Source organism: Ochotona princeps, chromosome 10 (genome assembly GCF_030435755.1).
Source record: "Ochotona princeps isolate mOchPri1 chromosome 10, mOchPri1.hap1, whole genome shotgun sequence".
Lineage (NCBI taxonomy): Eukaryota > Metazoa > Chordata > Mammalia > Lagomorpha > Ochotonidae > Ochotona > Ochotona princeps.
The window spans coordinates 14,998,073-15,011,832 of NC_080841.1; positions in this window are offsets into that span (position 1 = coordinate 14,998,073).

Here is a 13,760-nt window from a genome sequence, read left to right on the forward strand (position 1 = left end):
CTGCCAAACTGGAAATGGTACCCAAGATGTACTGTGAAATGGGAAAAGTAACACCCAGGGTTTTGTTTCTAAGATTTATTTTACTTTATTTATTTATTTTTAAAAATTTATTTTATTTTCATTACAGTGAGGAGGAGAGACAGACAGGAACATCTTCCGTCCGATGATTCACTCCCCAAGTGACCACAACAGCCGGTGCTGCACCGATCTGGAGCCAGGAGCCAGGGACCTCCTCCAGGTCTCCCACGCAAGTGCAGGATCCCAAGGCTTTGGGCCATCCTCGACTGCTTTCCCAGGCCACAAGTAGGGAGCTGGATGGGAAATGGAGCTGCCGGGATTAGAACCGGTGCCCATATGGGATCCTGGCCCGTTCAAGGCGAGGACCTTAGCCGCTAGGCCACGATGCCGGGCCCTATTTTACTTTATTTGAAAGGCGGAATTACAGAGAGGAGAGAGACACCATCCATCTGCTGGTTCATTCCCCACAGGGTCACTTCTGTCAGAGCTGAGCCAATCCAAAGCCAGGAGCCAGAAGCTTCTTTTGACTCTCCCACATGGATGCAGGGTCCCAACGACTTGGGTCCTCCTTCACTACTTTTCCACCCCATAAACAAGGAGCTATATCAGAAGCAGAGCAGCTGGAACATGAGCCAGTGCCCATATGAGATGCCAGCACCACAAGTGGAGGCTTGGCCTACTGTGTCACAGCACCAGCCCCACCCCAAGTTCTGGTGAATTCAGTTCCTTGTAGTGGGCTTCTAGGGGGCTGGCAGTGCTTTCCAGATGCCCACGGGAGGTACTGAGGGGGAGTAGCCCTTAGGGTTTCCCCTACCCCCACCTCCACCACAGTAGCCCTGAGTAGTCCATGAGGGTTCAGCGCCCCCTCTACCTGCTCCCCAGTCCCCACACCAGGAGGGACTGGGGCAGGGGAAGGCAGCAGTGGTTGAGTATGAGGCAATCATGTGAGATTTTGAAAGAGCTCAGACAGGGAGGGTGAACAGGAAAAAGACAGAAGCTCGATTTTATCTTTGAGTCTGAAGACTAGTGTGCAGTGTTGGGCCTTTGCTGGCCTGTTCTGCATGCCCAATCCTGTCCCCTCCATCTCCCAGCTCTGGAGCTCTGGGAAAGTCCTGGGACTTCCTGAGACCAGGAGCCTGTGGGACACGGACCATCATTCCCTCTGGCAACGCTCTGGGCTCCACGTTGCTGGTTAGGGTGAAGATGCGGGGACTCATTTTGTCTTCAAGTCAGCAACTTGCTCAGGAGTACCAAGAATGTGAAGTTGATCTTGGCTGGAGATGGGAGATAGGGGAAGAAGAAAGCAAGAATTAGAGCAAAAATGGGTCATCTGGGACCGAGAGGGGTGGGGCCTGCAAGTGGTTTCCTTCACCCAGACTGCCCTGCCCCCTCCTCTTCCCCTTTCTCCCCAGCTTCCTGCTCCTCCTCCACCTCACTGCCCAGCCTGGCTCTCATTCTCACCTTCCGGAAATCCCCGGCCCCATTTCCAGCTTCGCAAACAATGAGTCTGGAGACTTCCCATCATCCCTGGAACTGGAACAATGATCCGGAGGGCCTGCTCTCTGGCTGCAGGCTAAGGTGTGGGCCTTCCCCACTCTGAGGAAAAGCTTCCTCAGGTCTCCAAGGAGGCGATGAGACAGGAAGGTGGGGGAGGGGGAGGACAAAGCAGGTGGCAGAGTCAGGCTGTGTGGGCCAGGACGCAGGGGCCGGAACTGGACACCTGCCTGTTTCAGGGGTTCAGCCAGCACCCTCCTACTTTCTCTATTTGCATGCTTCAGTTTCCCCCTCCCATTGAGGCGAAAGAACCAGAGGCCATTCTAGAAACAAGATGGACAGCTTCTACTTTCTCACTGCCTGCTCCGCCTTCATTTCCAGCTCTGACCCTGGGAGACGCCTGTCCAGTGCCCCCCTACCCCTACCCCCGCCACAGGCTGCAGGGTGGGGTGGGGGAGGGGCGCGGCCTGGGGCTCCCCCTCACACCACCCTGGCGCCTGACTGGATCGGGTTACTGGAGGCCGTCTGGATTTGAATGTGCAAATAAACAGAGGTCGCTTTGATCCGCCAGCCTGGGAAGGAGGGGATGCGGGTGTTGAGGGGGGAGAGCTTAGTGCCCAGGTTCAGAAATGCAGGCTGGGCACTGGAAGAAGGGTCTGGGGGATGGCGGCCCAGGGAGCGCCCCGATTCCTTTGCCTGGGCCCAAAGCCCATTTGTTTAAAAAAAGAAGAAAGAGAGGGCGTTGGCGACGTGATGAGGTACCCAGGAAGGCATTCAGGTTCCTGGGGACTCAATAGCCCACGGACCTGTCTTCCCAGTTCGCCAGCAGGGAGGGGCCGCACCCTCCCTCTAGGCACTCTGCCCTTGGGCCTCTAGGGAGAGGCCAGCGGGACCCAGGAGGGTGAGCGGGGCCCTGGGGTGGGGCCGTGGGGTGGGAGGAGGAGGCCCTATTGTCTCCGTGGGCACCAATCCCCAGCCACAGGCAGGCTGGGAGAGGGGGAGGACTAAGGCAGCGGGAATGAAACGGTAAGTAAAGGCAACAAAAGTGAACCGGGGGAGACAAAAGCCGGGAACAATATTCCCCAGGCAATAGGCCCGGAACAATAGGGACACTGACAGCCCCACAAAGACACCAGTGTCTCCAAGTAGACGCTATCTCAGGCAGTGGCTGGCAGCCCGCTCCGCCACAGCTATTTTCAGTGCCGCTTTTGTGCCGCGCTGAACAATATTCCTTGCATGGCTGCTGATAGAAAGATGAGAAGCTTTCTGTTTGATTCCTCGCTTCCTTCCCTCCCCTCCTCCTCTTTTTCCCAACCCCCGCCAGCTCCAGGCGTTCTATGCCAAGTCACTGGCCTGGTTCGGGGTGTGTTGTCTCACAGCCCGCCTGGTCTCAGTCGGGTCCTGCAGTAGCCTTCGTCCTCATGCAGGTCTCCCAGGTGAGGAGGAAGCAGCAGAGTGGAAAGTAGGGGGCTTGGGCCGCCAGAGGCTGGGGACCTGGGGTGTGTGAGCGCCTTCACTCACCTGGGATCCCAAGACCAGCTCAAGCCATGGACTTCGAAGAGCCTGGCTCCACACAGGTTTTTCAAGGCCATCAGGCAGGGGTCCCACCCTTCCAATTCTTCTCCTTTCTTCTTTGAGTCCCTCGAGTGCTTCCTTCCCCGCCCCCCCCCCCCAGCCATTAGCTCCTCCCATCCTTGTTGACCTGTTTGTGACTAGTGTCCCCGAGAGGTCAGGACAGCTATTGCTGGCTTGAGGAAAGATTGCAAGGTGTGCATTGGTCCACAGGGGGCGCACTTGGCTCCCATGCCCAGGGTCAGTACCTCCCTGGTGTTGCTCTAAACTACCAGGTCAGAGGTGTCCTTGCCCAGGCTGGCGGGTCCTCCGGGTTCTCCCTGGGTCGTAGCCCCCCTGTGGCTGTCCCCATGGGCTTATAGAGTCTTCCTTAACATCCTTTGATCTACCTGCTGCTTCTGAGGTCTCTGGCTTCCCTGGAAAGTTGGGGAGGCATTGGTACACAACTTCCTGGGAAAATGAACATTCCAGGGTTGGATAGCTGCGGGGGGTGTGGTGCTTGGAACTGTTTGCCTAACTCTTTAAGCTTGAGTGAGCTCATCAAAGGCAGGAGACGCATCTCCTGCCTCTGTTGGCAACCTTGTGGCTTCTTGATACCTGGAGAGTTCTCAAGGAAAGCTGCCAAATGGGGTACGGGAGGGACTCAGAAGAAGCGGCTTGAAGATGGCTAGCTCCATGCCTTGCTTCTCAACAGGTGGTGTCTGGACCACCAGTGTCTGCTGTGCTTGGGAGCTCAGGGGAGACACTGTCCCTCCGCTGGATGCAAACCTGTACCTCAGCAAGTTCCCCGAGGAATCTGGGTGTCCTCTGCGCCCACGACTGAACAGCTCCCATGGGTTCATGACATCACCATTGTTCACTGTAGAGAGCAGGCGGCCCAGCCACAGTGAGACTCTCCCTCCCCCCAAGGTGAACCCTGAGCCCCTGCCTCCCTCCCTTATTCTCCGCCCCCGCCCCAACATTGGAATCAAATGTTGTGTTTGAGCAATTAAGCTAGAATTCAAAGAACCTTAGCAGTGGGACTCTGCACTCGTGGGGTCTCATGTTACTGGGGGAAAGGGTTAAGTGATCTGAGTGATTACTTGGCTGGGACATGGCAGGGTGCTCAGACGTTTGGTCCAACATCACCGTGGGCATCTGTGAGGGCATTTCTGGGTGTGACAAAAATCTGAGTCCAAGGATTGAGAGGAGCAGATGTCCCTCCCTCCTGGGCGTGACCCTGGTCCGATAGATGAAGACCGCAAGAGCCAGAGCCTTTTCCTCTCCTTCTGACCATTGCAGACTCACCCTGAAACATCAGCTCCTCACTTGGTTTTTAATTCTTTACTTTTTTAAACTTCTCTTTAAAATGTATTTATTTGGGTTTAGTGTGGTGGCCTAGCGGCTAAGGTCCTCGCTTTGTACTCGCTAGGATCCTGTCTGGGTGCCAGTTTGTGTCCCAGCAGCCCTATTTTCCATCCAGATCCCTGCTTGTGGCCTGGGAAAGCAGCTGAGGACGGCCCCAAGCCTTGGGACCCTGCACCCTCATGGGAGACCCAGAAGACATTCCTGGCTTAAGATCAGCTCAGCTCCGGCCGTTGCGGCCACTTGTGCAGTGAATCAAAGGACAGACAGAAGGTCTTACTCTGTGTCTCTCCTCCTCTCTGTATGTCTGACTTTCCAATAAAAAATTTTAAAAATAATCTCAAAATGTATTTATTTATTTGAAAGGAAGAAAGACAAAGAAGTTCCATCTACTGGGCTGGGACTAGATTAGGCCAAAGCCAGCAGCCAGGAACTCCATCCCATCTCCCGTATAGGTTCAGAAGCCCAAGCGCTTGGGCCATCCTCTGCTGCTTTCCCAGGCGCAGTAGCAGAGAACTGGACCCGAAGTGGAGCAGCTGGAACTCTAATCAGCACAGAGAGGGGCTGCCAGTGTCTCAGGCTCTGGCCTATTTGGACGCTCTACAACACTGACCGCTAGATGACATTTTAATTATTTTATCTAAAAGCAATAGAGACAGAGAAGTACTGGAGCAGTTATCTGCTGCCTCCAGGGTGTGCACATACATGGAGGTTTCAACAAACAAATTTTGCATGCATTTAGGACATAGATTGGGGGGAATCAAGGACCACATTCAGCATGAGGACCACATTCAGATGTGACTATATATGGAATAAAGAAGCAACTAGAGCAAGGTCAGGAAGGTGAGGTTCTGAGAATGCGTTGGCAGCTAACAGCACAAAAGGGGATGTTGCCTTCGAACTCTGCCTTCCTGCAATCCTGCTGTGGGACTTCTAGCACACCATTGCTTGCTAAGCACCCGCAGGCTCTGCTGGCTGACTCGGGCAGCCTGAGCCAACAAAGGTAATGTGTAATGACTGGGAGCAGAGACCTCTAAGCCAGGAGCGGGACTGAGCTGGGTGTGCTCAAGGGCCCTGAATCTCATTATTCTCATAAGTAGAGGTGGTAGCAGGTCCTCCTCCCCTGTGATGGCCTGAGCACAGAGAGGACAGAGGGAGCTGTGGGCAGAAGTTGCTGAGAGCAGCCCAGCTCCCAGCAATACCCCAGCAGGGGCAGGTACCCAAGGTCATGGTGACCATCCCTGGTGAAAACTCTCCTCTTAGAAAGACTTTGCTGCAATGGAGTTGTGGTCCCAACATGTAAGGAGGAAACTCACTGATAGAACCACATTCTTAGTTATTAGATTTGGGAGGGATGGGCATTTGACACAGTGGTTAAGAGACATACTGGCATACTGGACCTCATGTTAGAGTGTGTGGGTTCAAGTCCTGGCTCCAGTTCTCATTCCACCTTCCTGCTAATGTGCACCCCAGGAGGCAGGAGGTAACAGCATACGTAGATGAATCTCTATCAGCCCTGTGGGAGCGCTGGATTGAGTTTCTGATTCCAGGCTTCAGCCTGGCCCAACCATTTCAGAGTGTTTGGGAACTGAACCAATAGATGAGAGTTCTCTCTCTGTCTACCTCTACATTAAAATATATATATATAAATAACTTTTTTGTAAAGATTTGTTTGCTTTTATTATAAAGGCGAATATACAGAGAGGAGAGACAGAAAGGAAAATCTTCCGTCCGATGGTTCACTCCCCAAGGGGCCACAATGGCTGGAGCTGAGCCAATTCAAAGCCAGGAGCCAGGAGTTCTTCCTGGTCTCCCAAGCGGGTGCAGGGTCCCAAGGCTTTGGGCCATCCTCGACTGCTTTCCCAGGCTACAAGCAGGGAGCTGGATGGGAAGTGGGCCACCGGGATTATAACTGGCACCCATATGGAATCCCGGTGCATGCAAGGCGAGGACTTTAACCACTACGCTATTGTGCCAGGCACTAAATAACATTTTTAAATGTTTTTTTTTTTTTTTTTTTAATTTGAAAGGCAGAGTTAGAGAGAGAAAGAGATCTTCCATACCCTGGTTCACTCCTCATATGGCTGTAGTGGCAGAACTGGGCTAGGTGAAAACCAAAGCCTGAAGGCAATGTGACTCTCCCACGTGGGTGGCAAGGGCCTGAGCATTTGGGTCAGTCTCTGCTGCCTTGTCAGACACATCAGCAGGGAGCCAAATCAGAAGTGGAGCAGCAGGCCTGACGGGTAGCCTAGTAGCTTAAGTCCTCACCTTGCATGTGCTGGGATCCCATATCGGCGCTGGAGCTAATCCTGGCAGCTCCTCTTCCCATCCAGCTCCCTGCCTATGGCCTGGGAAACCAGTCAAGGATGGCCCAAAGCCTTGGGATCCTGCACCCATGTGGGAGACCTGGAAGAAGTTTCTGGCTCCTGACTTCGACTTGGTTTAACTCTGGCTGTTGTGGCCACTTGGGAGTGAACCAGTGCACAGATCTTTCTCTCTATTTTGTTTTCTGTATATCTGCCTTTCCAATAAAAATCAATAAATCTTCCCCCAAAAATGCAGCAGCTGGGACTTGTGCTGCACACGTGTTCAGGGTATGCACCCATACCAAGGGTGGCACTGTGGCCCCATAGCTGAGGGCATCCTTGTAGGATGGACGTGGGCATGGAAGGGCGCCGGTGGAAGCTGAGCAAGCTCCTGCCACCACAACCTGGGGCTGACTCAGGGAAGGTTAGGAAATCCAATGTTCTCTGGACTTGACAAGGCCTAGCTGTGTAGGCTGCCGGATCCAAAGAGCAGAACCTGGTGCTCTGTAAACAGAAGGGTTCTCTTCCAGTGCAGGAGATAGGAAGTCCCGGGCCAAGGAGACAGTGGCTCCCATGTCTCCTGAGGCCCCTCTTCATGGTCATTTTTGCTGTGCGCTTTGGGTAGAAACCTCTCCGAGGCTGCTTTTCTAAGGGCTCCCTCCCCGTGACCCAGAGGCTTCACACAGGCCCTGCATCCTTACGCCATCAGCTGGAGGATTAGGGTGTCACCTTGGGGATATGAGGAGTTACAAGCATTCAGGTAATAACAGGGACAGGAGGGGTAGGGAGGAGCCTTCTGAACTGAGCAGGGTGGAGAATCTTGGCTTTTGCTGATGGATATGCAAAGCACATGTAAAAGAACCTTTTTTTTTAAAAAAATATTTATTTATTTTTATTACAAAGTCAGATATACAGAGAGGAGGAGAGACAGAGAGGAAGATCTTCCATCCGATGATTCACTCCCCAAGTGTGCCGCAATGGGCCGGTGCGCGCCGATCCGTAGCCGGGAACCTGGAACCTCCTCCGGGTCTCCCACGCGGGTGCAGGGTCCCAAAGCTTTGGGCCGTCCTCCACTGCTTTCCCAGGCCACAAGCAGGGAGCTGGATGGGAAGTGGAGCTGCCGGGATTAGAACCGGCGCCCATATGGGATCCCGGGGTGTTCAAGGCGAGGACTTTAGCCGCTAGGCCACGCCGCTGGGCCCATAAAAAGAACCTTGAAGGTGAGTTTTTCATTTAGAAGGAAGAATACAGTGTGATGGGGCAGGTGTTTGGGCCCCTGGTTAAGCCCCCACTTGAGATACCCGGATTCGAGTCCTGGCTCCTCTCTGGACTCCAACTTTCTTCTAATGCACACAGCAGGTACATACTCAAATGCTCAAGTCCCTGCTAGTCACATGGGTGACACACTGCATTCTAGGCTTCTGGCTTTGACCTAACCTAGACCTGGACATTTGGAGAGTGAACCAGCGAATGGGAGAGCTTATTTGTCTGTCTATCTGACTTTCAAACAAATACATGGGAGAAAAATGACCTGGTGTGGGTTTAGTTGTGTTTATTTATTCATTTATTTGCCTCCTGTGTGAATGAGCCCTCTGGAGCACTTTCTAAGCATCAGGCATGACCTGCCCACATGTCCTCGCCTCACATAGTACACACCAGGTAGCAGGTGTGCTGCCAGTCTCCCATGGTACACAGGGCAGTCACAGAGCCTGGCATCTGAGCGATAGTGCCTCTGAAAACAGCCATGAGGGGACTCAGTCAAATCTGAGCCCCAACACCATTCTCACCACTGCCCACCCCTTACTGCAAGGATGGCTCGCTATCCTCGGTGGCTGTGGCAAGCTTTGCCCACCCTTCAAGCAGTGCTCACTGAGGCTGCACCAGTGCCTGGGTATCCAGTAAGAGGGTCAGAACTGCCCATGTCCCAAACCCAGGTGTTGCAGGATTAGACGCCAGATGAAAGCAGCAAAGCTGGGATCCTCACACACTCCGCTTTGTCTGCACTCAGTACTCAATCCTGCTCCAAGTTTCCCCCCAGGAGTGCTCTTGCTGTCTTCATTAGGTGCCGACCTGTGGGAAGAGAAGGGTTTTGTCCAGTCCTGTCTCAGCCACAAACAGTTCCCATGAAGCCTCTGTGGGTGAGATGCAGTCCTGTACCCCCACAATGGCTGCTTCTGCCAGAGCTGGGCCAGTGCAAAGCCAGGGGACCGGGATCTTTCTTCTGGGTCTCCCATGTGGGTGCAGGGGTCCAAACACGTGGGCCATGTTTCACTGTTTTCCCAGGCACATCAGCAGGGGAGCTGGATCAGAAGTAGAGCAGCGGGACCAGAACTGGTAGCCCTACGAGATGCTGGCATTGCAGGTAGTGGTTTAAGCTGATGCACTACAGTCAGCCTCTAGAACATTTTTAACACATCTTTTTGAGAGGCGGAGATAGAAAGAGAGATACAGGGAGCATCAGAATTCTGATGTGCTGGTTCACCATCCCCTCCCCCAAACACCTGCAATGACCCTGGGGATGGAGCCAAGGTCATTATCTGGGTCTCCTGCTTGGGTGGCAAGACTCCATCGTTTGAACCATTACTGTTGCCTCCCACAGTCTGCACCAGCGAAAGCCAGGAGTTGAGCCAAGGTACTCTGACGTGGGATGAGGGGTTTCGGCTGATGTCCTAACCCCTGAGCCAAACACCTGTCCCTCTGCTCCCCTCTTACCTGGGCCCTGTCTTTTTATTATGGCTGACCAAGGTTTGGAGCATTGTACCCTCTAACTCCACTTTCCCCAGCAGGTTTGTAGGCTTTGCATGACACAGTGGTTTTTAGGAGCAGTAGTGACTGCATGGGTTTTGCAATGAAAATAATACTGAGGAGCCAATGTGATGGTAGAACAGGTTAATCCTTCGCCTACTGTGCCAGCATTCCATGTGGGCCCCAGTTCTAATCCTGGCTGCTCCATTTCTGATCCAGCATCCTGTTTATGGACTGGAAAAGCAGCAGAGGATGGCTCAAGTCCTTGGGCTCCTGTACCCATGTGGGAGACCTGGGAGAGGCTCCTGGCTCCTGGCTTCAGATAGCTCAGCTCTAGCCATTGCAGCCCTTTGTGGAGTAAGCCAGTGCATGGAGGATCTCTTTCTCTTTGGTTTTTCTCCTCTCTGTAAATCTGCTTTTTAAATACAAATAAATATTTTTTTAATAAAAAGAATGCTTGGACAATTGGGACAAAATGACTCAAATTGTGAATGGTTTCATGTAACAGACTCTTCAGACAGAAAACTGGAATAATATTCATTCATTTGGTTGCTATTTGCCATATATCTACTCTGTCCCCAGTCCTGGGGATGTGGTAGAGAGAAAAAAATAAAAAAAACAAGACAAAAGACCAAAAGGCCTGCCCTCCAGGAGTTTCCATGTCGGTGGAAAGCCAAATTAGGATAAAGACATAAAATACCAAATGTGTTAGCCAGTAGTCACTGCTAGGAAGAAAAGGGTGAAGCAAGGAAGCTGATAAGATGCCATGGAGTGAGTGGAGAGTTGATGTGGGTACTGGCTATCCAGCCCAAGAAGGGACCCTTAAGCCTCCCAGCCGGAGGCAGTGGGCTTCACGTCTCCCAAGGCTTCAGCAGATGAGGAGGCTAGCGGGGCTGAGTGGAGGCGCAGGTCCAGCTCAGAAGCTGGCGTGCCATCGTAGCCAATGTGTCGGCATCCATGTTCATGCCCGTGGCTGGCGGCAAGAGACCACGGTCCCAGCCTCGCCGTAGGAGGGCTCACATCTTGGCAGCTGCTGCGTCCAGAGACTTGCTCTCTCTAAAGAGAGAGAGAAAACACACCCATGATGGAGATGGTGGCCTTTCCTGACTGAGGAGCCCAAGCGGGCTGCCTCCCGCTGCCGTGAGGGACCACGGGTCACTCCTGCCACCTCCAGGCAGCAGTCCAGTCAGCAGTGGGGGATCGCTGGCTGGTGTGGCTGGGTGTCCCTTGAAGGAGTGAGGGAGCTGGCTGGGAGGGGACATGGAGGAGGATCATTCTGTGTAGGTAAGATGTGGTAAGCAAACACACAAGCCTTTGGTGTTCAAGTCCAAGCAAAGATCATGCAGCAGGAGCATAGAGAGTGAGGATGAGCAGGAGAAATGACCAAAGAGGTGAACAGTTGGGGTACAGTGGGTTAAACTGCTGCCTGTCCTTGTTACTGCACTTCCAAACCAGCTCCTGCTAAAGGCCTGGGAAAGCAGCAGAGGATGGCTCAAGTCCTTCGGTCCCTGCACCCCTGTGGGAGACCCAGAAGAAACTCCTGGCTCCCGGTTTCCGGTCAGCTCAACTCTGCCATTACAGCCACTTGAGGAGTGAACAAGTGGATGAGAAATGTCTCTTTTTGTCTTGCCTTCTCTGTAATTCTCCCTTTCAAATAAAGCTCTTTATTTTTTTAGTGTTTTTATTTATGCAAAGAAGAGAAAAGACAGAAAAGATCTTCCATCTGTTAACTCACTCCCCAAGTGATCACAATCGCTATAGCTGAACAAATCTGAAGCCAGGAGCTTCTTCCGGGCCTCCCATGTGGGTGCAGGGTCCCAAGCCTTTGGGCCGTCCTTGACTGCCTTGCCAGGCCACAAGCAGGGAGCTGGATGGGCAGTGGGACCACTGGGATTAGAACCATTGCCCATATGGTATCCTGGTACATGCATGGCAAGTAAGGCAAGAGCTTTAGCTATTCTGCTATCGCACTGGGCCCAAATAAAGCTTTTAAAATAGAAAAAAAAATCCTCACCTTAGGTGCTTTTCTTTCAACTCTCCTGGCTTTAACTCTCACCTACATCTGTTGACTCCCAGATTTACATGTCTAGCCTGAGCTTCTTTGATCCAGAGATGGAGACAAGAAAGAGTCAACGAGAGGCCAGGTCGGTGGGGATCAGAGTAGGTGAGGGTGGCATCAGAAGCCAAGGAAAGTGTTTTCAAAAGGGTGAGCATCACCTGTGGGCAGTGCCGCTGAGAGTCCTGGGTCTCCGTGGAGGCAGCAGGTGGCAGCCATCAGCACAGGTGTGGCTAGGTGGGGTGCTGGAGACTGATGCCTCACCGCCAGCAGGGGTAAAGCCAGGCGAGGAAGACGCTGGAGACTGAATCTTCTTTAAAGATATTTTCAGGAAAGGCATAGGGGAACTGGGGCCACCCCTGAAGGGGTAAATGGACTCAAATGGGATTTTCGAAGAAGGGAGATGCAGCCATGTGCTTTGGGTTGAAGCAGGGATCAGAGGGGTTCCCGGAGAAGCAGATGCGAGAGCCAGGAGCTGCTGGGCAGTTCTGAGTGAATGCGGCAAAGCAACCAAGGAGCCCCCATGCCTGCACAGGAGCCATCAGGTGGGCAGACTTGTGCGAGGATGCAGGAGGAGGAGCTGGCATCCCGAGGCAAGAGGTTATGGTACAAGTGGGCGAATGGGAGAAGGCATGTCTGTGGAGTGACGGCTGCATGACCCTAGGGGTTGAGGAGACAACACCCCGAGTGGGACCCGCAGGTCAGCAGAGCCAAGGCTTGGTCAAGCCCACTGTAGCGGCCTAGTTTTCCTTCTCTGGGTCCTTGGGTCCCTCAAAAATGGCTTTGCTGTTTGCTTGAGGTGAGCCGAGTTAGTCTGACCTGGGTCATCAGTGGCATCATTTCTCTGAGCCAGCATGGGCTGCTGAGGTTCTGTAGACAGGGATGGTTGTATTTGCCCTTACCAGACAAACTGTCTTGAGTTCAGTGGCCACGTTCCCATGCTCTCCATTGCTAAGGTAACTACACACGTGACCTTCCCACCTGTCAAATAACTCGGCATAAACAGGGCAGAATTAGCGCTGGAAAAGCCATTGAGGATGCCATTCCTAACGTCAGGAAAGTGTCCTCCTGGCTCCTGCAAGCAAGGAAAGGGATTGGGATCGTTCTCACACCAGGATGCCATTTACAATACAGCACAGGCAGCTGGATTATGGAGGTAGAGTCTTGAATAGGTGGGGGAACAGCAGGGAGGCAGTGAAGGGCAGAGCCAGGGAGTGTGGGGCATTTGGCATAGTGGTTGAGACTCTGCTTAGGTTGCTCAGAGCTTGGTGGCCTCCGGGTAACCAAATGGCTTAGTTACTTTGTGGCTGGAAGCTTCAAAAACAAATGTGCTGGGCCCGGCACAGTGGCCTAGCAGCTAAAATCTCTGCCTTGCATGCACTAGTATCCCATCTGTGCACCAGTTCTAATCCCGGTGGCCCTGCCTCCCCTCCACCTCTCTGCTTGTGGCCCAGGAAAGCGGTCGAGGATGACTCAAAGCCTTGAGACCCTGCATGCGCATGGGAGACCTGGCAGAGGCTCCTGGCTTCAGATTGGTGCAGCTCTGGCCATTGCAGCCGTTTGGGGAGTGAATCATTGGCCAGAATATCTTCCTCTCTGTCTCTCCTCCTCCCTGCATATCTGCCTTTCCAATAAAAATAAATCTTTTTTTAAAAAGTTTTATTTATTTTTATTACAAAGTCAGATATACAGAGAGGAGAGACAGAGAGGAAGATCTTCCATCCGATGTTTCACTCCCCAAGTGAGCCGCAACGGGCCGGTGCGCACCGTTCCGATGCCAGGAACCTGGAACCTCTTCCAGGTTTCCCACGCGGGGGCAGGGTCCCAAAGCTTTGGGCCGTCCTCCACTGCTTTCCCAGGCCACAAGCAGGGAGCTGGATGGGAAGTGGAGCTTCCGGGATTAGAACCGGCGCCCATATGGGATCCCGGGGCGTTCAAGGAGAGGACTTTAGCTGCTAGGCCATGCTGCCGGGCCCAAAAATAAATAAATCTTAAAAAAAAAAAAAAAAAAAAGAAATGTGCTAAGAGCCAGCATTGTGACACAGTGACCTAAGCTGCTGACAGCGACTATCTGAGTGCTGGTTTGAATTCTGGCTGCTCCACTTCCCATCTAGCTCCCTGCTAATGTACCTGGAAGATGGCCCAAGTGCTTGGAAAGGGGGAAAGGTGGGACTTGAACCTGTGCTGTGGGACGTAGCGTTAGAAGCGGTGTCACAACACTGGCC